This window comes from Apis laboriosa, unplaced genomic scaffold (genome assembly GCF_014066325.1).
Source record: "Apis laboriosa isolate Shangri-la unplaced genomic scaffold, ASM1406632v1 scaffold5_cov152, whole genome shotgun sequence".
NCBI lineage: Eukaryota > Metazoa > Arthropoda > Insecta > Hymenoptera > Apidae > Apis > Apis laboriosa.
In genome coordinates, this window is record NW_025223857.1 from 2,560,130 (window position 1) to 2,577,298 (window position 17,169).

A 17,169-nucleotide genomic window follows, 5' to 3' on the forward strand; every position below is an offset into this window, starting at 1 on the left:
TCAATCTTCTTCTCAAGAAAATATATATATATATATTTTTATATATGCAAAACTTGTAGCATGTTCAATTACCGGTGTTACGCAACTCACGATTACAGAAGCAGGTGCAGTAACGAGAATCGTTCGTCAAATGGTACGTGGCACTTTTCGTTTCGTTTTATCTATTCGACTGTGTGGAATCTTGTTATTAATGAAACTTTCAAGGTTCCCTCCTTCTGTTTACAACAGAAGCGTTTGTTTACAGAATTACTATCGTATCTTCGAACGAACGGGCGATCTCGAGTTTTGTTGTTTCGCTCGTAAAATAAATTTCACGAGTTGAGAGAAATTCGATCCTTTTTCCCGCAATTACAGATTAATACTAAAAAATTTTCCCTCGTAATCGGAAAAACATTTGTACCTTATTTACTCGATGAAACTTTTAAAAGATCTGCAATTATTAACGGAATTTGGGGAAATATTGGGATAGTTGCAACGAAATTTCAACAAGCACGCGTAAAATTAGGATTTTTTTACTATTATCGATGGAGAAAGGTTAAGGGGGAAATGGCGATCGAAAGGGAGAAGAAACGCGGATACGGATTGCGCAACGGCCGGTTTGTAATCGGCGGCGTAGCAGCAAGAATAACGAATGTCTTTGAATAAGCTGCAGAAGGCTGGGAGGCCTAGACACAGATGGGCAACGTCCGTGTGATGCAAATAGCCAGAGATTTCGTAATACGGTATTAATTGACGTTGTACCATCGCGTAATTACGTAAAACGTGTCGCGTTTCAACTCTGATCGATACCCTTAAATCCTTGATGCCTCTCATCCCTCCTATTCACACTTTCCACACTACGTTCAAAATATTCATTCGCTTCTGAAGCAAGATACGTTATTTATATATATATATATATATTATTTTATTCGTAGATTAGAAAATTAGCGAGATATAATTTTCCTTGCAGAATTTTAAAAATTTTTTCGAATTCAAACAAATTCTTCCCGAATATGTTTTCCTCGTCTCGATTATAAATTATATACTTACACACGTATATATATATATATATATATATTAATTTATCTCATAATTAAAATCCTCTGTATATAAGATTTATGTTCTTTATACACGTAATAAAGGTGGGGGAAAAAAAATCTAGAAATTAACGTTTAATAGATTCGCAATTACGAAACCATTATACGCTCTATACCTATTCGCAATTATAAAACATGATACATCGTGAAATCTCCCCTCCTCCGTTCAAATGTACAGATTGCCAGATTGTATTCATAGAATCATTCGAAGGAGAATTTAATAAAAACATAATATTTTTATACACCAAACTTTTAATGTTTGTAGAATGATCAAATATCCATAAAAAAATCATCTCTTTGAATTATTGTTAACCTGAAATCAAGTAGATGAAAATAATATCGTCCAGGGATCTCGTCCACGAGCAATAATAAAGTGAGGGTAAAGGAGTTAATTCGCCGGTCCCACGAGGTGGATCGCTTATCCCCTGGGATAAAAGAGGGAGAGAAAGAGATAGAGAGAGAGCAATTACGGATCGATCTCGCGGCTATTGTTGTCGGTGTAACGGGGCATATTTTACCGTTACCGATCACGGCTCGGCTCGCCTCGGCTCGGCTCTCGATTCATTACCCCGCCGATCGATAACTCACTCGCGGCGATCTAACGCCGTTTCGCCGGCCCCGTTTCGACAATCGGCGATATCTTGCCTCCTAACGGTGCCCCGGCCCCTGCTTCGTTACGCAACCAGCCTCGTGATCGGGTTTCGAGCGCGATCGACCTTCGCTACGTGCTCTCTCTCGAATTCGAAACGAAGATGGGGAGGATGAGGAAGAAGCGAGATGATTTGGGGAGAATTTTTTTTTTTTTTTTTTTTTTTTTTTTTTTTTGGAAGAAGAGTTGCATTTATTTTTTGGATCAAACAATTATTGAACATTTGATCGAAGTTGAATATTAGGAGATAAAAGATGTGAGGAATTTGGGTGAATTTTTTTTGGAAAAAAAGTTGCATTTAATCGAATTTGATTTGAATTAGGAGATAAAAGATGTAAATAGGAAAAAGAAATTTGGAGAACTTTTTAAAGAAGAGTTGTGTTATTATGGATTGAATAATTATTGAACATCGATCGAATTTGAATATTAGCAGATAAAAGATGTAAGGAATTTGGAAAATTTTTTTTTGGACGAAGAGTTGCATTTATGGATTGAATAATTATTGTATGAACGATCGAATTTGAATATTAGGAGATAAAAGATGTAAGTTGGAAGATACAAAGAAAAATTTTGGAAAAGAATTGAATAATTATTAAGACTATTTCGATGAATATCGATCGAATTTAAAATTTACTAGGTGGAGATAAAAGATGTAAGTACAAAGAAATTTGGACAACTTTTTTGGAAATATATAAGGAAGAATGCAGTTGTGAAAAATTGCAGAAGGATATTGTGATGATCTGATCTCTTGATTGAAAATTTGACGAAGAATTGAAGATAGAAAAGATAGAAAAGAGAGTGGAGAATCTTTCGTCGAATGAATAGAAAATAATAATTTGAAAATAAAGAATTTGTGAATCGAATAATTTGATCCAAGATTCATTGGAAAATGGAAGAATTCGATGTTCGAGAATTCTCTTCAACTCGAAGAAACTATACTATATACTAAATATATATATATATATATATATATTAAACTATATGTGAAAAAAATGTATAATACTCAATGCGTTTACAGAATTCATTTATTAAATAATTAGATCTAATCTTAATTATTGAATCTGAAATAAGATTTGAATGGAAAATAATTATACGTTATCGCATTTTTTTTTTTTTTTTTTGCGATCGTAATAACCATTTGCGGAAAAAGCAAAACGATTCAAGATAAAATCCTTGCCTTTTTTTTTTTTCTTTACAAAACAAATTTAATTACACGCTTTACAATTGAAATTCAAAAAATTTGTAAATGAATCGAGCTTCTATGAAAAACGCTTTAAGGACATAAAAAAATATGCAAAAGTATAAATATCATATACAATTTACATATTCACCAATAATCAAACCAAACAATATCTCCTTAAACAATTCCAATAACTCCATACGCTCATAATTAATTACCATTCCACTCAATGCAAATAATTGTAAATAACATTTCTAAAAATTAATAGATTAATATGGATCAAACGTTCAAGAGGATTAAGTTAACCTACGAATCAAAAATCTTCCAATAATCATTTCAACATTTACATTGGCCAACTATCCGTCAAACCACCATTTTTCCACCATTTTTCCACCATTTTGATTTCTCGATCACTTACGACTCGAATCCAGAAAATCGATCCAGGCCACCCACTCGAGAAGAGCACGAGAGCGGAACGACGAGGATCTCCGCGAGACGCAGAGAACGAGAAGAGAAAAATAAGAGAGAGAGAGAAAGAGAGAGAGAGAGAGAGAGAGAGAGAGAGAGAGAGAGAGAGAGAGTCGCGGAGTCCAAAAATAGCGGGCGATTGTTGTGAATGGACGGACGGCTTTGGTTCGGGCCAGGCTTATCGATGCGTATCTTAACGGTAATGGCTGGTACAAGGGAGCCGGTCTCTCCTTCGTGACTGCTCTCTAAAAAGAGGTCTCACCTTTGCTCCACATCGAGGCGCTCGCCGTGCAGCGAAATGTGGGTCGGCCGGTGGCCGTATCCGGGCCAGGCCGGCCACGATCCTCCTCCATCGAAAACTTACACCCTTAAACTTAATTTGCTCGGATACGGATTTTTTTTTCCATCCTTATCCATCCTGCTTCGACGTTCGATTTTTTGAAAAGATGAGAAATAAATTAAGATTGTTAAAAAATTCCTTACTTGGCAATAATCGTGAGTTAAAGAAAAGAAGAATTAAGATATTATATATACATATAAACCATTTTCTCCGTACACTGATCTACCCGAACATAAAAGAGAGACGCGTAATCGTTGAAAGGATCTCAGAAGAAAGGATGATTAAAATTCCAGAACCCTGCATCATCGCATCTCGAGAGGAGTAACAGTTGTCACAGAGAGAGAGAGAGAGAGAGAGAGAGAGAGAGAGAGAGAGAGAGAGAGAGAGAGATATTGCCTAAGAGACTGTGTTCCGTTACATGGTTGCCTCATCGTCTCGACGAGATCGCCCTATCAACGTCGATGAGGGAGCCGCAGGAAGTCGATCGCTTCGTCTTCTTATACCTAATTGCCGGACTTCCACCGGCCTCTCGTCGTCCTTCTCGTTTCGCTCGTTCTCATTGCGTAACCGAACCAGAGCGGTCAAAGACCGTTCCGAATCCACATGAGTCCATCATTTGCATAGCTTTGCATCCTCGACGAGTATGCGACAAGCTTTAAACGCTCCCTCCTTTATTTGAATTACGAGTATATATCATATATATCTCATATATAGTATAATATAGTAATAATATATATATATATATATATATATATACGATTTTCACGTTTTTCGTTCGAAAATGAATTATCGATTATCAATTATCGATATATATATGATGCGAGCATCGTATCGATCGATAATCGATAATTTATTTTCGAACGAATAACGTGAAAGATACTCGAATGAATCGAAACATCTTTAGCAATCCCGAGAATCGAACGAGAGCGATCAAAGATCGTTTCGAATCCACGTGAATCCATCATTTGCATAGCTTTGACAAGCTTTAAAGATTATATATATATATATATATGTATATATTTTTAAACGAATAACATGAAAATTATTCAATCTCGATCTCAAGAATCTAAGGGATAATAACCGTCCCTTTCCTGTATATTGAAAAAGAATTACCTCGATTGATGTGTAAGGTTAACGAATATTTCGCCATTTAATCGTTCGTCGAGATACGAAAACGCGGATCGATTAATAAATAGTTACGAATAAATGTTATTTTAACATTGAACCAATGTTGGTTTGGAAGGATCTTCCTTTTCGATTCTTGTTCCCAGTCTTCTTCCCAGGAAGCAAAAAATCGAAGGCCTCTCCATCGATCGTGAGAATTTCACCGGCGAATTATTATACTCGCGGCTGGAGACCAGGAAACGCACGCGGTTTATTTATATTCTCAATGCCGCATGCGTCGCCGTATTTCTTATGGGCGAATCGTTGCCTGTGTCGCGTCGTTCACTGTGCGTCGTCGCTTCCTGTTACTTGTGTAACTGTTACAAGTGATCGTGGAGGACGACGTGGAAATGGACTGGCGTGAATATAAAGAAGCCACTGGTTTTTCGTGGCGTAATTGTCCGGGGGATCGACCACGAACACTCGATCGCGAACATTTCGTTCGTTAGAAATCTACCACGATAAAAATTTTTCCTATTTCCTTTAAAGTGCAAATTTCGAGAGGCGATTTTGCAAGTATAATACGCCCTCTGACACGATCTGCATTAATTTTTCACTCAGATACACGGATACACAGTTTTTAATTATGTATACATCGGAATAAGGAGCTGTATTTTTCTATCTTCGACGTTCAGTCATTAAGATTCGTAATTTATCGTTGGAATTGAACGATAATTCCATGTTTGTTCGTCGTATTTTATAATTCACGCATCATTCCTCTGCTAATAACGAAATTCGAAAGGATAATGAAAAAGGATGGAAAGAGATCGGTTCGACCGCAGTCCGCGACGCTTCGGAATCGATGGAAAGATAAAAAAAAGTGGACGGCGGAGGGGGAAGGGGAGCAGAGAGAAAGAAGCGTTAAGGAAATGCGGAGGTGCGTTAGCGCGCAAGCGCGCCAGGGCACGCGGGAAACTTCGTGACCCATTGGCCCAGATAGCGAAAGCAGCGACGCCTTCCACCATTCTACTTGTAGTTACTCTGATCCTTAACTCGGTCACTCGCTTTTCGATATTCCCCTTTACTTCTCAAATAATTTCCTCCTTTTTAATTTTAATCAAGTGAACGAAAGCGTTTCGACATTCCATTTTTCCCATTTCCTTGCATATCGATGATATCACGTTAATGATAAATATTTGAATAACGAGAAATATAGAAATATTGAATCTCCCTCGAATTCGACGAGAACAAACAGATCGATGCGTTTCACGGTCGAAATTTCCATAGAGAAGCCAGAGGCTCTTTATTTAAGCATTCGATACATTCTACCTGGATTCGAAGATCTCGTTATTCCAACTTCATCGAAAATTTCCCATCGCTTGATTCTTGATACATATAATATATCATCGGGTGGCTGTTTTAAATATAACCTAGACGACAATGGCGGGTCTCCCCTGTCCTCGTTCCAAGCTTTTTTTAAATTCGATCCGGACGAGGAATACTAATCCGGTTGAAACATTTTTGGCAAGTCGGATAGAGATTCTTAATTCAGTCCCCGGTTCGTTTATATATTCAAGGTCGATGTTTGGATTGTGCAATTCATAAGCGGGTTTTGTCATTCCCAATCCGCCTATCCTCGTTCTTCCCTCGAAGAAATCGCTTCTCCGAATATTTATCGGAGAGAGGAAGAAGAGAAAAAAATGCGTTCGAATGGGGAAACGGAATTGCTCGATGGAGATTTCCAGAGCGATCTGGCGCACGAAACGGCCGTGCACCAAGCGAATGAGAATGGCGCGTGTCGCCGCGATCGATTCCTATGTAGAGCGGAGGACCGTTAGAATTGTTCCCCTTATTATGCAAACGACGCCTCGCTCTTTCTTCGACGATTCCTTCCAGGTTTCCTCGAATCAATGCCGCGTGATTGTACTCCCCCCTCCCCCCTTCCCTCCCCCCATCACATTGAGCCATTCGTTTCCTCGACATATTTTATAGATAATTGAGAAACAAAGAGGAGGAGAAGGAGGAGGATTAATAATCGATCGCGTCGAGTGGCAAACGATTACGTAAAAATCGATGAGACATATATTCGAAAAGAAGGAAAAATATTTTTTGTTAAGGACATGATTAATCCTCGCGATAAATTTGACAGACGTTCTTTGCATGTATAGTACACGATGTGTTGGAGAGAAAAATTTTACCTTTTTATATTTGTTATTCGAGGTAACGTCATATCACGTTCATTCCAATTTGTATTAAAAAATCGTTCGAATTTGTACGTCGTTGAATATTCCCTTTAACGATATTCGTTTTTCTTTTGATAAACGAGAGGTGGAAAAGAAAAGAAAGAGAGAGAGAGAGAGAGAGAGAGAGAAACGAGCGGATTCGATCGTAGTTGGCCATGATATATCCTTGATAATGCGGCAAGGACTGGCAGCCTTCCGCTCGACGGGACAAAGAATATCGTGAAAAAAAAAGAAGGAAGAAGAAGAAGAAGAAGAAGAAGAAGAAAAAGAACGTGCGGGCAAGAGGATTTACCTGCAGCGATAAATTCAAATTGCGCAAGGTCACTTTGCACCGCGTAACCATTATAACTGCCAGCATCTATACGATCGTTCAGCGACGAAGTAGTAACGCAAACAGCAAAAGTATCCCGTCCACGCGCTGGAGCTCGTACTGCCCGGTTAGATTCGTTAGAGCCATACGTTCGTGCTCGCCAATCGTTCGAGAGCTAAGCACACAAAAGTATACGGTCTACTCTACTCTACTCTCTCTGGTCAACAAGGCGGAATTAAATTCGTTCGGATCGCGAGTATTTAAGTTTGAGAGGCTGAATGAGGTGTAATATCTATGTTGGAATCCTTATGCTGCGAATATTTGAAAGCACAAGTATTTATACTAGATTTCTAGTCACATTTATCGCGTCTATATTTGCAGTTTCGCAAATGCTTCGGAATAATGTTCGTAAATAAGAAGTATCCCGTATCTTAGAATTCTAATTAATGCGTATGCAGAATCTTTATGCTGAATTTATATCGCAATTTTTAAACACTTGTTCACGAACTATATTATAGTTTTAATTAATGCATTTGCATAATACTTATGCCGAATTTATATCGCAATTTTCGAACATTTGATTACAGTTCTTCACGAATTATAAGAAATATCCTATTTATATTAAAGTTCTAATGAATGTGGAATTAGATTTATTGGAATTCTTATGCCGAATTTACATTGAAATTTTTGAACATTTTTGAACACGAACTATATTATAGTTCTAGTGAATGCACGTGCAGAAATGGATTCGTTGGAATCCTTGTGCCGAATTTATATTGTAATTTTCGAACCAACTATAAAAAGTTGTCGAATCCTTATACCGAATTTCCGTTACGATTCTCGAACATTTGAGAACTATTCGCAAATAAAAAGAATATCGTGTCTACACAAAAATTAGATTCGTCGGGACTCTCGCGTCGAATTTACATTACACGATTCTCGAATATTTGAAAACTGTCGAATATCGACGCGGATTTTATATCGATCGATAGATTATTCTCGCGAAATATAATCGCAGTGATGCGAACGCGGCATAATCTCCTCGGTTCGAGGTCCTTGGTTATGTAAATCTAGCGGGAAACGATTGGCGGCGGGAAGTTTGTGCCAACTTCCGTGAAACGAGACGTGGAAAAGAAGAATTAATAAAACGTTTAGTAGATATATCGTGCGTCATGCGAAGTGACGCATCGGGTTTATTACGCGACACGATCGGAATAATTCGGATGATTCGATGATCGAGAATAAAATGTTCGATTCATCGAATATTCGCTGAAACTATTTTCGATTTTTATCGGATATTTTAATGTTATATCGTGTAACGTATCCGCGTATTTTAATATTCCTATTCACGCCACTTTTTCGAATTAATCCTTTTTTTGCGCGAACGAACAGTTTTTCTCGCGAATGAATAATATATTTTTGCAATGATTTTTTTATCGAACATCTCGTGTTTTCGCGCCGTAACAAAATACATGTATATTTATATATCACTTGCGTAACGTGCAAACACATAATTTCCTTACGTATCTATAGCTGTATAAATCATTCGTTTAAATCTATCTCTTATCGATTCTCGCCTTTTTCCCACCGAATTATTTATAACTTATTCGTGTTGGTACGAATAATCGTTTATTAATTAAGATAAAGCGGATGAATAATGAATTTCCTCGTAACGTGAAACATCAGAACGAGAGTTTAAGTTTGCTTTAAGAGTTGAGATGGTTCCGGGAACAGGTTACGTCATCCAGATTCGCGAAAAGCGGCCCACTTCCGGGAAACATCACTCCAGAAGAGGCTGCAAAGGTGAGAACGTTTCTTCCGAGCAATCGCTTCCGATTGTAAGAAACTTTAACGCGAAACTGTGTCATTCCAGCAGTGTATAAAACTACTCGTCTGCTTTTCCAAGAAGATTGGTTACTGAAAAAAAAGAGAGAGAGAAAAAGTCACTCGCAATCTTTTTCGACTCGTTTCGAATAATTATCGATCGAATTTAACGTTTAAATAAGCTAGTGACAATGATTGGACAATAAAAAAAAAAAATCATGCAAATACAAATCATTTAAAAGAACCAATTTCTATCAAATCTAACGTTTAAATATCGAGGCTCCTGTCGATTAAAAAAAAAAAAAATTGTAATTTCGATCAAATCTAATGCCTAAAGAATGCCAGAGATACTTTGAATAATTATCAAAAGAATCGCATAATTTTTATCAAATCTAACTATCAAGTCTAAATATTGAAGCTAGTATCAATGATAAAAAAAATATCAATTTCAATCAAATCCAATGCTTAAAGAATGGCAAAGATAGTTCGAATAATTATCGATCGAATCTAACGTCTAATTATCAAATCCAGTGACAATGATCGAAATAACCACATTCAAGAGAAATCGTATAATTTCGATCAAACCGAATAACCAATAAGCGTCAAAGACGATTTATTAATTAAATTATCAGAGAAAATCTAATATTACAATATTACGAGGATGGATTCGGACAACGATCAACGGATTCGATCGTTAATAAGTCGGTCCTTGCATAAGAGATGACGCATGGGCCCGATTATTTCGGCCAGTTATTTCGGGCCCAAAAGAGCAGAATGCGAGAGAGAGAGAAAGAGAAAAAGATGCGTGCATCTGCCTCTTCGGCGTGGCCTTCTTCAGCAGGTGATAGGCCCCGTTATCATAAGGGGGCAGGGGGGAGGGAGGCCTCTCTGGTTGTGCACCAGACGAGCCGGTGGCTTGTACGCGCTTATTATGTAACCACGTTAACTGTAAATATTTACCAGGCCGGGCGCCCCCCACCCCACCCACCCACCAACGGATAGTCACACTCGGCTGGTTAAGCGTGGAACAGAAAAGTAGACCGAAAAGAAGTGGACGCGGTGCGAGTGGAATGGATAGGCGGGGCGGACCGGAAGGGAGAGAGAGAGAGAGAGAGAGGACCGTTTAAAAATACCAAAGTGGATCACTCCGCTACGCTCCTGGAATCGATTAGAGGAGGGGAGAATACGCTGCTATTGCTGCCCCCACAAATGGAAATTTCCTTTTTTTTTCTTTTATTTTTGAATATCGGAGGATCGAGCATCGTACGATCGTTTCTTTTGGAATTTTTTATTTGCATCAGGATTTGGGAGTGTTTGATCGATAATTGGTAATTGGATTTTCTATATTCGAGTAAATATATATCTGTATAAAGAGAAATCGGATATACGTGGAGAATAAAGATTAATTTCAATCATTGTTTGGAGTTTTCTTTCGCAAAAGTAATTAATCTCAAGGGGAGACGAGAATGAGAAACCTTTGATACGAATTAGAAGGAAGTTGAATTTTCTTCCCGTATTTCGATTTCTTCTTCCCGTTTCGTCTTTTATGGCTTCGTCATTGGCAACAACGCTCAGGCCAATTTTAGATAAGATCGTTGGACGTAAACACAAAAGAAATTAACTCCAGCGACCGAAACTATACATTTTGCGAAACGACAGAAAACTATACGATTTTGTCACGCGTGGAGATACGTTCGTGCAGACGCTGTCGTCGAAGAATCGTAATCGAAGGCGTAATTTATTCTTCCGTTTCTCAACGCTTTGTTTTATTTTTCTCTCTCTCTTTCTGATCTTCGCCTTGTCCTTGCCATTCGAAACTCAGGAATCGCGTTTGGCATTGAGAAAAACTTCCGGAAAACAGTCACGTTCAAGCGGACGTCCTCGAGTAGCTTTTCTTTTCTCGTTCATTTTAAACGGGGGGAGGGGAAAAAAATCCACGAACGATAATCGAACCAAAAAACCGTATCATTATCCCCTTATCCCCCGTTTTCTTTAACTTCATTTCAATATTTTTCGAATTAAAAGATTAACAAGACGATATTTTTGAATCCTCTGCGACGTTTCCTACTTTTGCGCTCGAACGGTTATGTAACGTGCGCATTAGATCTAAGCGATATCAAAGAAATTTAATCGCGTTTATCGTTCCATCGCAAGATTTGTTCGTTCCACTTTTTCTAAGATAAAAGGCATAAATAAAAATTTTGATCTAGAAAAGAATAGGGAAATTAAAAATAAAATAAATTAAATAATGATAAATTAAAAATTAAAGAAAATTTCGCGAACTTGAAGGAAGCGAAATCTCGTCCAAGATCACGGCCCTAGGGAGGGGCCATGCCAATGGCATTGACATTGACGAAATTGTGGGGCCCGACTTTGAAGCCTTTTAGAACGGGCTATACGTTACGTCGAAGGGGGCTCTCGCGCATAATAAGTGTTACATGTGCACTTTCTTCGAGCGAGCGCGAGTTTGGTGGAGAGAGAGAGAGAGAGAGGGGGGAGGGGGAAGCAGGCCTCGCGTGAAAGTTGCGAAGAATTGTGGCGCCTCCGCCGGATCCAGGTAAAAAAACAGCCACCTTCCTCCTCGCATTGAACTTGCGCCTTCTCAAGGATCCTGACCCGGAATGCCAAGGAACCACCAAAACACGATTTCACAATCGTGACGTGTCTCGACTCGGTGAACTCGATGTTACGTTCATCGTGATACTTTCTCCCCCCTCCTTTCCTTCTCTCTTCCTTTTCGGCACACTTGTTTTCAGTTTTCGAGGGAGCAAGAGTTTGATTTTTATTAAAGAAAAAAATAACACTATAAATACGTTTCCTCTTGTTACTCGTATCGTTATCGATATCCATCGATTATTTTTCGTTAAAAAAAAGCCAACTCATCGTGAAATTCATTCGTCTTCGTCTTCGATATAAATGATCGCATAGAAAATCATTTCCGGGCTCGAACTGTGTAATCGAACACGAACGAGGAAATCGATCGAAACGAGGTAATAAAATAAACTTGGAAAATAGAAAGAGAGAGAGAGAAAGAAAAAGAGAGGTAAAATCGTTTGAAAATTTCGCCTCTCCGAACGCGTGCATGCGCGTGGCTGATAGTCGGCCGCCGTTGAACCGCTAGTCGTTTCAGTTACGAAACGAGGTATACCGGGATTACGAAACAAGAGGACGTAATATCGGTTGGCGCGATGTAGGCGAGCCGATTCTCTCTCCACACCGCGCCGCGGCTTGTATACCGTTAGATTTTCTCCGCGATCGTTGTCACACTTCTCTAAATGATACCCTCCTCTCCTCACGGAATCGGTTCTACCTTCCAATGGATCGAAAATTGCGATACTCCTCGTTACGTGTTACGTGTTAAGTGCGAAAGATCGAATTGCTAGATTTCTTTGTTTTCTCTTTGGAAGAATGGAAAATTATTATTATTATTAAGATAGTTTCTGATATTAAAATTTTCAATTTTTTTTTCTGCGCAACGCAACAAGAAATAGTTTTTAAATTCTTATGAATATCTTTAAATTTTCGAATCTACTTGATTCCAACAATTCCAATGGAATCTCGAATCGGAGAGATTGCAGGCGGAAAATCGAGAGAAAATTTCCGCGAGGAAAAGTAAATTTACGCGGTATTGGTAATCTGGAAATTCTACTTTTCGAGAGAAAAGTATTTTTCAAGAAAGAAAGTTGGACAAGGGGCAAGCTTGGAGAACAGGTTCGATCGACCAGATCGGTTTTCCACAGAGATACATCTCTCCGTGGAGATGTCGAAGGGCAAAGTATAACGGCTTTTTCCAGGCCACCTACGTCGAATCGTCTCGCTGTTTCTTCGAATTATATTCCAAAACTTGCGCTATAATAAATCGAGTGAGATCGAAAAATAATTAAAAATAAACGATAATATTCGAACGATATTTTTGACAAATTCCAATTCTTAAATAAGTATTATTGGCAACAGTGTAGATTGGAAGAAAGAGGGGGAAAGGATATAGAATGGATCCTTGTCTTTTCGAGAAGCAAAATGTTGACTGGGCTGAAACGTCGCGTTCTCCCAGGACGAGGGGAGGCAACTTTCACGCGCACGCGTACAGTAATAGGCAAGCGCGTTAAATGTAATGGATCGGCCTCTTACCTCACTCCATCGTTTCCAACGTACTTTCCTTCGCTCACTTATTACCTTTCTAACCGCCACGCCGCTTGAATTTCTTCGCGGAAGTTTGACCGTGACGAGGTTAAGATCCCCTCGAAACGCTTTTTCCGCCGAGAAACTGCCTACAGCTGGCTTCAAAATCCGATTTCACTCAAGATTTTAAATTTTGTTATCGCGAAAAAGTAATATCGTCGGACAAATTTCTTGTACGGACTGATTTTTCAATGAGCGGAGCTTCGGTTCGAATTTGTTTAGAACAAAATGGATTTCCAGAAGCAAACTTGAAGAAATATTATTACGCATATTTATCTATTAGTTTAGTCTAGTTAAGTTAATATAGAATGAATTGATTTTCTAACGAAAAGGGGGATAAAACGAAAAATTGTCGAGGTTAAAAATGGGCAAAACAAATTACGAAAAAAGTGTAGTATTTGATAGAATTATTGAATCGGCCTGTAAGCAAACGATCAACACAACTCGCCAACTCTTCCGTTGAGATATTCCACGTTGGAATATTACATGAAATTTTTTATACATATATTATTGTATTTTTCACTGTAACATACTTTTTTCATATTTTTTTTTAATTTATTAATTCTTTCAAACAATAAGAATATATTACCAGTATTAATAATTCAATTCAACATATATATTTGGAAACATACGAAATAGCTATCTGAACCTGTTTCGAATCGAATCTAACACTTGAATCGCGTCCACATTTCGCACTTTGTAAATTTAAATTAGAAATTCCAATACTTCTACGATCCTTCGAAAGAAAGAAAGAGGAAGAGAGACGAACAAAGTTCCTTCGAACTTTTTTCGTTGGTGAAATTGATTAGCATGAATTCCTTTGCTATGTATCCCATCGAAAACGTCGTATCTAACGACTATGGGTAAATATAACAGTACCTAATTCGACACCTCTGAGAGCACCGTTAGTCCACGCAACCATTTTTTTTTTTTTTCATTTTTACATTGTGAATTTTTTACGTATATATAAAGTTGAAATAGTTACGTTTTATGATACGTGGAAAATATGCAAAACCGTACAAACTAATCCGGTCATATCTGTCACGAAATTTAGCAAATATAATTCCTTATTGTCTTTTCGAGAAAGGGAAAATTCATTTTCAACTTAAAAATCGATTCCTTTTCTCATTACTACCTCGTAAATCTTGTAAATTCGAAACGCATCAATTAATTCACTTTCGTTTCAGATGGAAGAAACAAAACTTAACTCGATTTGGAAAATTTCGAAAAAATGTAAATTCAGATTACAATCGGGCGAACGAATTGGATCATCGATTTAATTCGCTAGAATGGAGTTCGAGGCAAGGAGGACGAGAATAACAGCGGTTCGTCTAATTGGGGGTTCGACGTGCAAGGTAGCGGCCTTGATCTATCTCTCGCAATGTTACGAGGAACCATATGGTACCCGTTTCGGACCTGTCCCGTTACGTTCGCGAACAAGATCGTCCACCTTCGGAATTCTCTATCCCTCTGTTCAATCCTCGAAAACCAAAGCTCGAGCTCTATTCTCTCCATCCTATCTTCGATCGCTATCTTCAGACACTTTATTGAAAATCCTCACTAATTCGAATTAATTCAAAATTTCATTTCCATTTACGAGGTTACAGATAATCATTAAGATATAATATATCATCCCAACTATTTAATTCGAAACACAAATCGTTAATAATTAACCTACATTCGTTATATCGACGATTGTTGAAATTCTTTGCCTAATGCATCGACAAATAAGGAACAAATTACAGCAAAACTCAAACTCCCCTCGATCGATCGATCGACCCGAAAAACATTCCTGGCAAAATTCTTCTATTTGAGACTCGACCTTGAACGTTGCCATCGATGATCCGCCGCCACCACACACACATATACACACACGCGCGCGCGCGCACACAAACACAGGATGCGTCCTTGCCGCGGTTTTCCCCGTTCATTGGAGGGGAGGAAGGAAACCCGTTTCGAGGTTGTCCCGTTATACGCGGATATATCGTGAGAGGAGCCCAGGAGGAGGGGAGGGGTGGTGCGTTACACCGCGCGCGGGATGAACGAACGAAACGAGGGGTGGGAGGAAGGAGGGAGGGGGGGGGAGAGCAGGAGGAGAGCCAGTTTTCGAACGGTCCTGGAGAAAGTGGTGGCTTATACCACATTTACTGACCTACATTACCCTCGTTTCGCCCCCACCCTCGACACCCACCATCGGCCGCCACAAATTGTCCCGTTACAACGCCGCGTACGGGACGGCCGGCGGCCGGCCACTCGACCGGCCGCTGCTACCACGTCATCGGTGCGACCCACTAAATGACACCTCCCCTCTCCCTCCCCCTCCCAACCGCGCCCGTATGTCTCCTTTGCTCGACAAAATTATGTCACGGTGGCGCGCACATCTCGGCCGAAATTCTTCTTCTCGGCCCGGACGTGGATCGTTAGATAATCATCCTCGCTTAACGCGCACGTGAAAAATGTGATTTCGAATCGTGTGAGTAAAAAATTGTTGAGAATTTATTGGTTTGGATATTTTGAAATTATGTTGGACTGATTATCTTTTTTTTTTTTTTTTTTTTAGAGAAATTGATCGATCGATCGAGGAAGATATATAAATGTGGAGGATAATAAAATGAAATTTTGGATCTTGCTTCGATTGGGAGGAACGAAAATGATTCTTTGTAAAAAAAAAAAAGAAAAATATACGTGGTTCGATCTTTTCATCAATCTCGCGCGTAGTATTCAGCGTAGCATAAAATATGCGATATTATAATACATGTGTAACATCATAAGGGAAGGATCGTTCGATGTGGAAGAAGCGTGATAGATCGTAATCGTCGAGTCACTCTGTCTCTCTTCCTCCCTCCTTGCGCCACGTAATTGATTTTAATAACTAATCGCAACGCCGTTATCCGCTTCTGTATCGCTGCCGCGATACAGAACTGGGGAGCCTTGGCATTATTTTCTCGCGGTAGGCGCGTTACTTAATCGAGTTATGAAAGCACCGGCTTGTCGCTGTTGTATCGAGTTGAGCGCGATAGGATTGGAGCCGGTGTGAATCTTCGCGGGGAAAGAGAGAGGGGGGAAGAGATGTGAAGCGACCACCGATCGAAATACGGAACACCTCTGCCCTACTATCCTCCTCCGCCATTTAACAGAGAACAGATTCAACAGATCGCGCGATCCTTTCTTTCGCAATCGAGTTTATCGAAGAGTTTCGTATTACGTTATTCGAAAATATTGAGATGGTTGAGTGTGCATTTGATATCTTGGATGGAGAGTTTTTTTTTTTTTTTTCGGCTTTCCGTATCGGATCCGTAACCTAATTCGAAACTTTCGTGAATCGATAGTTTTTGAAACTGTGATCAATAGATTTGGATTAGCTTTCGATGAATCAGTAGCTATGGATGCAATCATTCCAGTGTAGCTTTCGAAAATTTCGTGAATCGATTTATCGAGTTTTCGTGAATCGATAATTTTGAAAGTTTTCGTGAATCGATAATTTTCGTGAATCAGAAACTTTTGATGGAATCATTAATTCATAGCTTTCGAAATTTTCGTGAATCATTAACTTTGGAAACATTTCAATCAACATTGAAAACTTTTCAACTATCTTCAATAGAATTTACATTAGTAAATTCAAATCGATTCCTTTCAATTTTCAATAATTTTCTAAACGACGAAAAAAGACTCTTAGGTATACGATAAATCGAAACGAGCAAATCGCAAAAAACAACTTAACTATCGAAGAGCATGAGAAACACGAGGAAAAGAATCCGACAAGAATTTTTTCTTTTTTTCTTTTTTCCTCGTGTCA